We start from the raw sequence: 10,768 nt of genomic DNA, 5'->3' as shown, positions 1-10,768 counted from the left end.
AGCAGGAATAGGCCACTTGGCCCCTCAAGTTTGCCCACCATTCAACATGACCATGATTGGTCTACACTGGCCTCAACTCCTTTTCTGTGTCAGTTCCCCATAACCCATGATCTTTTTAATATTTTTTTATTGCCATCTTAAATATATCTAATGTTCCAGCCTCCACCACCCTGGGTGGTAGGGAATTCCAGAGATGCACCACTCCCTGAGCGATCAGCTCACTCAACCCACTTTTAAGAGACTGGCCCCTTATTTTGCAGCTGTCTCCTATTTGAACCTCTTCCATTGGTGAAAATATCTCAACATCTATCCTAAAGAGTCTAAAGAGTCCCAATCTGTGACATTGTCTGTCTATTCTATCCATAGATGCTGCCTGACAGACTGAGTTCCTCCAGCACTTTGTGTTGTGCTCCAGATTTCAGCATCTACAGTTCTTGTGTCTCAACCTACCCTGTCTGCAGAAGTTACCTCTCATTCTTCTAAACTGAAAGGAACTCGTAGGGCTGTACAGTACAGTACTAAAACAGGCCCTTTCAGTTTGAGCCTGTCTATTCCAACTAAATTGGCATTCTGGGGTAGTCCCATTTGCCTGAATTTGCTCATATCCCTCCAAACCCCTATCCATTTACAGATACTGTCTTGCATGATAATCTTCTCCTCCCAGGAGCTAACCTGGCGAATAGCCTTTGGACCACCTTCAATGCTAAAATATTGTTTTCTTTTGGAGTAAGGAACATTAGAGTGTTGAAGGCATTTGTATAGTGAAGGCAGATTTTTGAGCGAAAGCTCACGTGTAATAAAATGTAGTCTGATGGGAGTGTTTCTTCTTTAGATTTCTAAAAACGCTGCGGAGCAGGATGCAATGAACCATCTCTACCAAGAATTAATACAGAACCTGGGAAACCTTGGCTATTCCACCCAAACGCACCCCAAATTAGCAGAGGACGTTGTCAACACCTTTGGAATCCTGAAGGAGAAGCCGCCGTGCCCGTCTATATTAGCCACTTACAATGATGTACAGTATCTGCAGAAAATCATTCATGAGAATGCTCCACCCAATTTGGTCACTGACCTCATGGTGCTACTTAGTTGCTTGGCGAACATGTCGAGGAAAGATGGAAAAACACTCTTCATTTGGTAAAAACTATAGTGCAAGATAACAAGTGGCAGACAGAGCAAAAGAATCACAACCACACATTGTAAAGTCAATAAAACTGGCACATGCTAATCTGTAATCAGACTTGAAAGTCATGTTAAGTTTTATCCTCAAAGTTAATTTTTGTTGATGTTTATTATTGAGAATTGACCTGATAAGATAGGAAAGGTTTAGAGGGATATCAGCCAAATAAGGACAGGTGGGACAAATATAGGTGGACTTCTAGGTCAGCGTGGGCAAGTTGCGCGGAAGGGCCTGTTTTTGTGCTGAATGACTCTATGACACAGTAAAGCCCACCCTTGTGGCAAATAATCCCTTCCCTGCTTCCTATGAAGAGCCCCTCAGCTGCCTCATGGGTGTGCAGAGTTTTTGCCTCCACTTCCTCACCTTTCCCACTACCTCCTGTGCAATGGGCTGGTAACATTCTATATTGCATTCTGCAAGATCCAAGGCAAGGGAATGGTCACCGGGAGTGGCCAAGTTGTCAGCTCTTCTCAAGAAGTACAATGAGGAGATATCACCCCAATGGAAGGGCATTCGGCAGCGGGAATCCTGTTGTCATTCCTGGAAGAGATGGGCGAAAGAAAGGGCTGTCTGCCTGGCAAGTAGCCATCATCTTCACTTAACACACACCTTCTCATCTCCATCTGTGTGAATCTGATGGGGAGAGTTGTCTGACCTCCAAGGGATTCATGTTGCTCATGCAGTGTATTAGAAGGCCCGAGCAGCATTTTGTTGGAAACCTAACTTTGTTGGAGTGGAATTGGAGCTTAAAGACAGCATAGCTTCCAAAATGAAAGCCTGTTTTAGAACTTAGAACATTACAGCACGGGAACAGGCCTTTCGGCCCATGATGTCCATGCCGAACGTGCCAAGTTAAACCATCTCTTCCGATTGCACGTGACCCCAATCTCTCCATTCCATGTATATCCACGTGTGTTCTGTTGTGAAGTTGGTCGTGTCGGCCAGAATAACATTCCTCCACCATTACCCTCTATCTTTTCTAGGTGAGTTAATTCTGAATCCAAACTACCAAGGCACTAGAACCCGTGCATTTTAATCGTCTGGATCAACCAACCATGAGGAACTTTGACAAAAGCCTTGGGAAGTCCATGTAGAGAATGTCGACTGCACTACCCTCATCAATTTTCTTCACAAAATGCTGGAGTAACTCAGCAGGTCAGGCAGCATCTCGGGAGAGAAGGAATGGGTGACGTTTCGGGTCAAGACCCTTCTTCAGACCCTTCAATTTTCTTGGTCATCTTTTCAAGAATTGGTGAAACGTGATCTTCCATGCGCCAAACCATGAGTTTCTCCAGGTGGCCAAAGACAGAGTGGGAGTGGGTGTTGAAAATGAGAGTAGACTGGAAAGTTAAAGCCACAGGCAACTGAAACCTCAGGGTTATCTTTGCAGATTGGAGATATCCTGCTCACCAATCTGTGTTTGGTCTCTTCTATATAGAACTGGATGAAGGACACATGAAACACTGCTTCATCTGAAAAGGGTTTTGGGACCTTCGACAATTGGTTAAACTAAGCAAGCGAGCGATTCTGTTGTGTAACAATATTCTGATTAGCAATGAAAAATACAGCCTTTAGTATTTTTAGCTTAGTAACAAAAATAATTACTTACTCCACATTCTATTTCACCTGCTGAAGATGACTTTCCATACCAATCATTCCCAAATGTCTTTGTTATGCATTGTGATTTCCCTTCCATAGCAGTTGGTAGAGCTCTCGACCATATCCATCTCACTTCCTGTATTTCTGCTTGCTCACTCTCCTCCCAATCAGGGTAAGAATATGCTTCTTCCCTTGTCCTCACCAGCCTCGTTGATGTCAGACTTCCCTTTACTTTCTGAGTTTCCATTTGAATTTCACCTGCAGTTTCTAAACTCTTCTAGGTGTGCCTCTTGTACAAACTCTTCCTGTTCAGCATGAGTTATTTTTAAAATCTTATTCTGTTCTCAGTGAACCCTAACCATCATGTTCTAGATGTGGCAATCCCACCTGTTTTTGTGGCAATGTTTAACGTGAACCTTTTGAGTCTCCATCTTAAATGCTTCTAATTGCTCTGAACCTGATTTCCCTTCAATTTTTCCAGTGTATTTTTGTTCAATTGCTTTCAGATGAGTAAGATAGGTTACCTATTTTCAATGCTTTACTATTTTAGAAGCATAGAAACATAGAAAACAGGTGCAGGAGGAGGCCATTAGGTCCTTCAAGCCAACACCGCCATTCATTGTAATCATGGCTGATCATCCACAATCAGTAACCCGTGCCTGCCTTCTCCCCATATCCCTTGATTCCACTAGCCCCTAGAGCTCTATCTAACTATTTTTTTAATTCATCCAGTGAATTGGGCTCCACTGGCTTCTGTGGCATTGAATTCCACAAATCCACAACTCTGGGTGAAAACGTTTCTTCTCACCTCAGTTTTAAATGGCCTCCCCTTTATTCTTGGACTGTGGCCCCTGGTTCTGGATCCTCCCAACATTGGGAACATTTTTGCAGCATCTAGCTTGTCCAGTCCTTTTATAATTGTATATGTCTCTATAAGATCCCCTCTCATCCTTCTAAGCTCCAGTGAATACAAGCCCAGTCTTTCCAATCTTTCCTCATATGACAGTCCTGCCATCCCGGGGATTAACCTTGCGAACCTACGCTGCACTGCCTCAATAGCAAAGACGTCCTTCCTCAAATTAGGAGACCAAAACTGCACACAATACTCCAGATGTGGTCTCACCAGGGCCCTGTACCATATCTTTTTTCATAACTCCGCTCAATCTAACGGAATAGTGGTGAACACCATAAAATACAATTTAATTTCCAAAACTGAATTGAAAATCACTCCTTTCTGTGGTTTCACTTCTTGGTAGTCTTGTTGGGTCTTGGTTATAAACGTCTCCTGAAGCCGTGTTGGAATTCTGCATTCTTTGTATCTTTTAGATAGACCTTATTCCCATATTCACATCATGGTCATCAAAATATTACTGCCCTAATATTGTTACACGTTAGAAATTTGTCTGTGTGTTTTCAGTGGAAACTAAAAGTTAATTCCATGCATTGCCATGGAAAAGCCAGGAATTAAAAGTGGAGCAGAGGTAGAATTAAGCAGGTTAATAGACAAATATTTAAGTTTAAAATTTAAGTTTAAAGGAGATACATGGAGGATGGTAGATGCCTGGAATGTGCTGTGAGGATGGTGATAGAAGCTAATATAATAGTAGTATTTAACAGAATTTTGCCAGGCCATGACTATGCAGGTAACGGAGAGATATGGATCATGTGCAGACAGCGAAAATGAGTTGAACGGCATCATGTTCGGCATAGACATTTTGGACCAAAGGCCCTGTTTCTGTGTTATTGTAGGGACATACGGATTGGCGGGGGAGTCTCGAACCCTCGGTTGGGCTAACGGGTCACGTGGTGCGGGAGCGCGAGGTATAGTTGTGTCTGGCGCCAAACTGGAGAGATGAGATTAGATTATATTAGTAGTTAAGTAGTGTGTGTCCAAAGTAAGTGCGTTGCGCCTTGTCACGGTTTTTACCAAGAATAAAGTATTTTGATAATAACGCTCGTTTTTGGACTCACTACATTGGTGACCCGAACGTAAGATCTGAAGCGAACACGCAGAATGTCACAGGTGGGAGCGAGCGCGGGCGAGGTTCACCTACCGCCGTTCTGGGCCCATCAGCTGCACCTGTGGTTTGTGCAGGCGGAATCACAGTTCCATATTAAGAAGGTGGAGAGTGACCAGGAGAAGTTCCACCACCTCGTGAGCTGTCTGCAGGCGGAGGTGGCTGCGCGGGTCAGTCAATATTTGACCAGTCCACCCCAAACGGAGCAGTACGTGGGGCTCAAGAGGCTCCTACTGAGGACTTTCGGCTGGAGCCAGAACCAGCGGGCTCTGAAGCTCCTCCATTTACCAGAGCTGGGGCAGCGGCTGCCGTCGGAGTTGATGACTGAGATGCTGACCTTGGTGGGTGACCATCAGCCGTGTATGGTTTTTGAAGCGGCATTTCGGGAGAAGCTACCCGGGGACGTCAGGCTAGTGTTGGCCGACGTCTCGTTTGAAGACCCGGTAGCGTTCGCCGAGAAAGCCGATGCGCTCGTCAGGGAGCGGCACACACTCGGTTAATCGGGTCTCGACGCCCAGCGGCAGTCGGTGGAGCGGCCGAGAGAGCGACGGATCGGCCGCTATTTCGCAGTCAGCCAGCCAAGAAGGGGCTGCGGAACATGTTTATTGGTCGCGGGCACAAGCAACACGGCCGAATAGGCGCGGCTGGTGTTTCTTCCATCGACGGTGGGGCGGTGAAGCCCGAAGCTGCAGAGCCCCGTGTGCGTTTCCGTGAAATGCCTGGGCCGATCGAATGTAGAGGCAGTTTCGATTGGCCGTAATTGCCGCCTCTACGTGACGGACCAAGGTACCGGGATCGTTTTTCTGGTGGATACGGGAGTGGTTGTGAGTATTGTGCCCCCCTACGGCTGTGAAGTTCAAGCGGGGGGGAAGGGGCCGCCCCTCATTACGGTGAACGGTAGCCCCATCCGCACTTACGGTAAAAGGGCTATGTCCCTGTCCTTCGAGTCCAGGACCTACCGTTGGGATTTCATCGTGGCGGATGTGGGTCAGGCCATTTTGGGTGCAGATTTTCTATGGCCGTTTTCGTTGGTCGTAGACGTCCGCGGTAGCGGCCTACAGCCCTCGGCCGGCGTACGGCCCCGAAGTACGGGGCCTGGGGCCCCTCCAAGTGCCGCCCCACCCAGTTCAGCGATCCAGGCCATCACCACGGCCCCCGGTCAGTTCGATGCGGTCCTAGCGGATTTCCCGCAGCTCCTCGTTCAGCGGTTCGATGCACCTTCCGAGAAGCATGGGGTGGTGCATTTCATTCCGACCGAGGGGCCGCCGGTTTTTGCCCGGGCACGGCATCTCCCACCCGAAAAGCTGGCCATGGCTCGAGAGGAGTTCTTGAACTTGGAGAGGCTGGGAATTGTGCGGCCTTCAAGTAGTCCGTGGACCTCCCCCTTGCATATGATTTCCAAAGCATCTGGGGGGTGGAGACCATGTGGGGATTTCCGACGACTTAACACGGCAACGCGGCCGGACCGCTACCCGATTCCGCACATACAGGACTTCTCAGCTAGCCTGGAGGGGGCTACAATTTTTTCAAAGATCGATTTAGTGCAGGGATATCATCAGATCCCGGTCCACCCGCCGGACATCCCAAAGACGGCTACCATTACTCCGTTCGGGTTGTTTGAGTGGTTGCGCATGCCTTTCGGCCTTAAAAACGCAGCTCAGGCATTCCAGCGTCTCATGGACCGTGTGGGTCGAGGTTTGCCGTTCGTGTTTATTTACCTCGATGACATTTTGATTGCCAGCCGTTCGGTCTAGGAGCACTTAGTCCATCTCCGCACTATATTCCAGAGGCTGCAGGACCACGACCTGATTCTGCACCCGGCCAAATGCCAATTCGGCCTGTCGGTGGTAGATTTTTTGGGTCACCGGGTTACATCGGCCGGTGCCACTCCCTTGCCAGCTAAGGTGGAAGCGGTCCGCTCTTTTCCACGCCCTACTACCATCAAGGGTTTGCAGGAATTCGTGGGCATGGTGAACTTTTATCACCGGTTTGTGCCTGCAGCAGCTCGGGTCATGCGCCCCCTTTTTCAATGCCTCGCGGGTAACCCCGCTGAGTTGGCATGGTCCGTACCTGCAGAGACGGCTTTTGTCGCGGTCAAACAGGCCCTCGCCAACGCCACCATGCTGGTGCACCCGCGCTCCTCTGCCCCCACGGCGCTGACGGTGGACGCCTCAGACGTGGCGGTGGGTGGGGTTTTGGAGCAGCAGGTCGAAGGTCAATGGCAGCCCCTGGCCGAGCTCAAATATAGTGCGTTTGATAGGGAACTCCTGGCCCTTTATTTAGCAGTCCGCCACTTCCGTTATTTTTTGGAAGGCCGTTCGTTTGTGGCCTACACGGATCACAAACCTCTGACATTCGCGTTTGCTAAGGTTTCTGATCCGTGGTCGGTTCGCCAGCAGCGGCACCTCACCCTAATTTCGGAGTTTACCACCGATGTCCGTCATATTGCGGGTAGGCTTAATGCTGTTGCTGATGCCCTGTCCCGGCCGGCCATTCCCTCCGTAGCCGTGGTAGGCGGACAGGTGGATTTCCAGGAGCTAGCGGAGGCTCAGCGCCTGGAAAAAACGGCCGGGGTGTACGCCTCCACAGCCTCGGGACTGCGTTTGGAGCAGGTGGCGTGTGGCCCCACAGGTACCAAGTTGTGGTGTGACGTTTCCCTTCCACGCCCTCGCCCGGTGGTGCCTGCCGCCCTGCGGCGTAAGGTTTTTGAGGCCATTCATGGCCAGGCACATCCGTCCATCAGGGCGACTTCGGCCATGGTGGCCGCCCGGTTTGTCTGGCACGGACTGCGAAAGCAGGTGGCGGCCTGGGCACGGGCCTGTATTCCGTGCCAGACTTCCAAAGTTCATCGCCATGTCCAGCCCCCATACCAGAGATTCGAGGTTCCCCCAGTCCGTTTTTTCCACATCCACGAGGATTTGGTGGGTCCATTGCCTTATTCCAGGGGTTATACTCATCTGCTGACGGTGGTGGATCGGTTTACACGTTGGCCGGAGGCGCTCCTATTGTCAGACACCTCGGACACCTCCTGTGCACGAGCCCTGGCGTTGCATTGGGTGGCCCGTTTTGGCGTACCGGCTATCATCACCACAGATCGGGGAGCCCAGTTCACCTCCTCCCTCTGGGCCGCGCTGGCACAGTTGTATGGGTCTCATTTACAGCAGACCACCGCCTACCATCAACAATCCAACGGGATGGTGGATCGTTTCCATCGGCAGCTGAAGGCGTCCCTTTGTGCCCGATTGACCGGCCACGATTGGGCTGACCAGCTGCCTTGGGTCCTCCTCGGAATTCGTACGGCCCCAAAGGTCGAGCTAGGCACTTCCTCGGCCGAGCTCGTCTACGGTTTGCCCCTGCGGGTGCCGGGTGACATTCTCCCTTCCGCCCCCGCCTTGCCGCCGCCCGTTACGTCGGTGTTGGGTTCCCTCCGGGCACGGGTGGGTTCTCTGGCTCCAGTCCTGACCTCCAGGCACGGAAGCACGGCAGTCCACGTCCCGTCGGACTTGCGGGACTGCGATTTCGTGTTCCTTCGGAAAGATTCCCACCGCCCCCTCTTCGGCCGGTTTATCAGGGCCCGTTCCAGGTACTTAAGAGAGGGGCTGTCACTTTCACCTTGCAGGTGGGTAATCGCCAGGAGCTCGTTTCGGTATCCCGGCTCAAGCCGGCCCATTTGGACAAGGACCTCCCTGTGTCGGTGGCCCAGCCGCCGCGCAGGGGTCGGCCTATGGCCGCCCCCCTGGTTCCGCCAGCGGCGCCTTGTTTGCCACCTCTCGGCCCCCCGCCGCCTATGGTTGGGCCCAGGCCGCCGTTCCCAATCAAGCGCTCTCCGTCGCCTCCGCCCTCCGCTTCCGTGGCTCCTCCATTGCCTCCAGCGGCGGCGGCCTCCCCGCCTCCCGTCACATTGACGGTATCGGTTTCCCCCCTCCGTACGCGTTCCGGGAGGGAGGTCCGGGCACCCGTGAGGTATGGTTTCTGGGGGGGGGGTCATGTAGGGACATACGGATTAGTGGGGGGGTCTCGAACCCTCGGTTGGGCTAACGGGTCACGTGGTGCGGGAGCGCGAGGTATAGTTGTGTCTGGCGCCAAACTGGAGAGATGAGATTAAATTATATTAGTAGTTAAGTAGTGTGTGTCCAAAGTAAGTGCGTTGCGCCTTGTCACGGTTTTTACCAAGAATAAAGTATTTTAATAATAACGCTCGTTTTTGGACTCACTACATTGTGTTATTTTTTTATGTTTTAACATAGTTATGGATAAAGTATGGTTGAGAGCATCTATTGGTAATTTGTTACTGAGGGACAGGAAGAAGTCTAAAAAGGCTAATGACAAAAAGAACGTTAGACTTTATCAAAGTCCTTTATTTGCTTCTTGACTCCAGGATTCCCGCTGTCATCCGCTCTGTTGTCTCACTGATCAGAATGCAATAATGTATTTAGGTCTGGCTGCTACCTCAGTGGTGGAGGAGGTCTTCTCAACGCTGAACTCGGGCAAGACAAAGTGGCTGGCTGGGAAATGGTCACATAGCCCCACAACCCACTGTAAGACGGGACAGAGTTAAAATCAGCTTCATGGTTTCAATTTCTTCTATAGCTTTACGTATTGGAAACAAACACAACAAATATATATGTAAAATTACATGTGGATCACTCTGCTGTATTCAAACACAAAACTGTAGGAATATTTTGCTAGTTGGCCATCTTATTAAATGAAATCTGTTATATTTGCTGTGTACCTTCACTTGAAGAGATAGTCTCTTTTTGTACTATCTTTCCATCCATCCATCCATCCATCCATCCATCCATCCATCCATCCATCCATCCATCCATCCATCCATCCATCCATCCATCCATCCATCCATCCATCCATCCATCCATCCATCCATCCATCCATCCATCCATCCATCCATCCATCCATCCATCCATCCATCCATCCATCCATCCATCCATCCATCCATCCATCCATCCATCCATCCATCCATCCATCCATCCATCCATCCATCCATCCATCCATCCATCCATCCATCCATCCATCCATCCATCCATCCATCCATCCATCCATCCATCCATCCATCCATCCATCCATCCATCCATCCATCCATCCATCCATCCATCCATCCATCCATCCATCCATCCATCCATCCATCCATCCATCCATCCATCCATCCATCCATCCATCCATCCATCCATCCATCCATCCATCCATCCATCCATCCATCCATCCATCCATCCATCCATCCATCCATCCATCCATCCATCCATCCATCCATCCATCCATCCATCCATCCATCCATCCATCCATCCATCCATCCATCCATCCATCCATCAAAACTCAGATCTTGAATATATATCTTAATATATGTATGTAGGTATATATTTCTGAAATTTTGAGATTTGGTTGTAGACCTGCAGCCAAAACCGTAATCCATAGCGCCACAATTTTAGGACCACCTTAATCACCACTCTCCTGGCGACTGTTTATAACAAATATTATTCAAATTGGTCGTATATTTTTGCACTCGCACAAACAAGATGGACGCCGTTAGCAGAGCCGTCCGCCCGCAATCAGGGGTTCCCCTCTCCTCTCTCCCCTCGCTTCTCTCCTCTCTCCCCTCGCTTCTCTCCCCTCTCCTCTCTCCCCTCTCCCCTCTCCCCTCGTCTCTCTCCTCTCTCCTCTCTCCCCTCTCCTCTCTCCCTTCCCCACTCTCCCACACCCGCAACCGCCAGCCTCGAGTAATCCCAGCTCGGCCAGGCCGCCGACGCGCTGCCCGCCTCGAGTAGTCCGATGCTCCCTCCTCCTCCCTGCACGCACGGTCAGTGGTAAGTGGCTTTCGCCGCCAACGGGTCCACGGAAGGGAGTGGGCGTGGGGGCCGAGTGGGTGGAGGGGAGGGTGGGGGGTAGGAGGGGGGTGAGGGTGGGGGTGGGGGGGAAAGTGGGTGGGGAGGATGGGGGGAGGAGAGAGTGGGGGTGGTGG

The sequence above is a fragment of the Rhinoraja longicauda genome, chromosome 2 (genome assembly GCF_053455715.1).
Source record: "Rhinoraja longicauda isolate Sanriku21f chromosome 2, sRhiLon1.1, whole genome shotgun sequence".
NCBI lineage: Eukaryota > Metazoa > Chordata > Chondrichthyes > Rajiformes > Arhynchobatidae > Rhinoraja > Rhinoraja longicauda.
Note: the sequence above shows the minus strand (reverse complement) of the source record.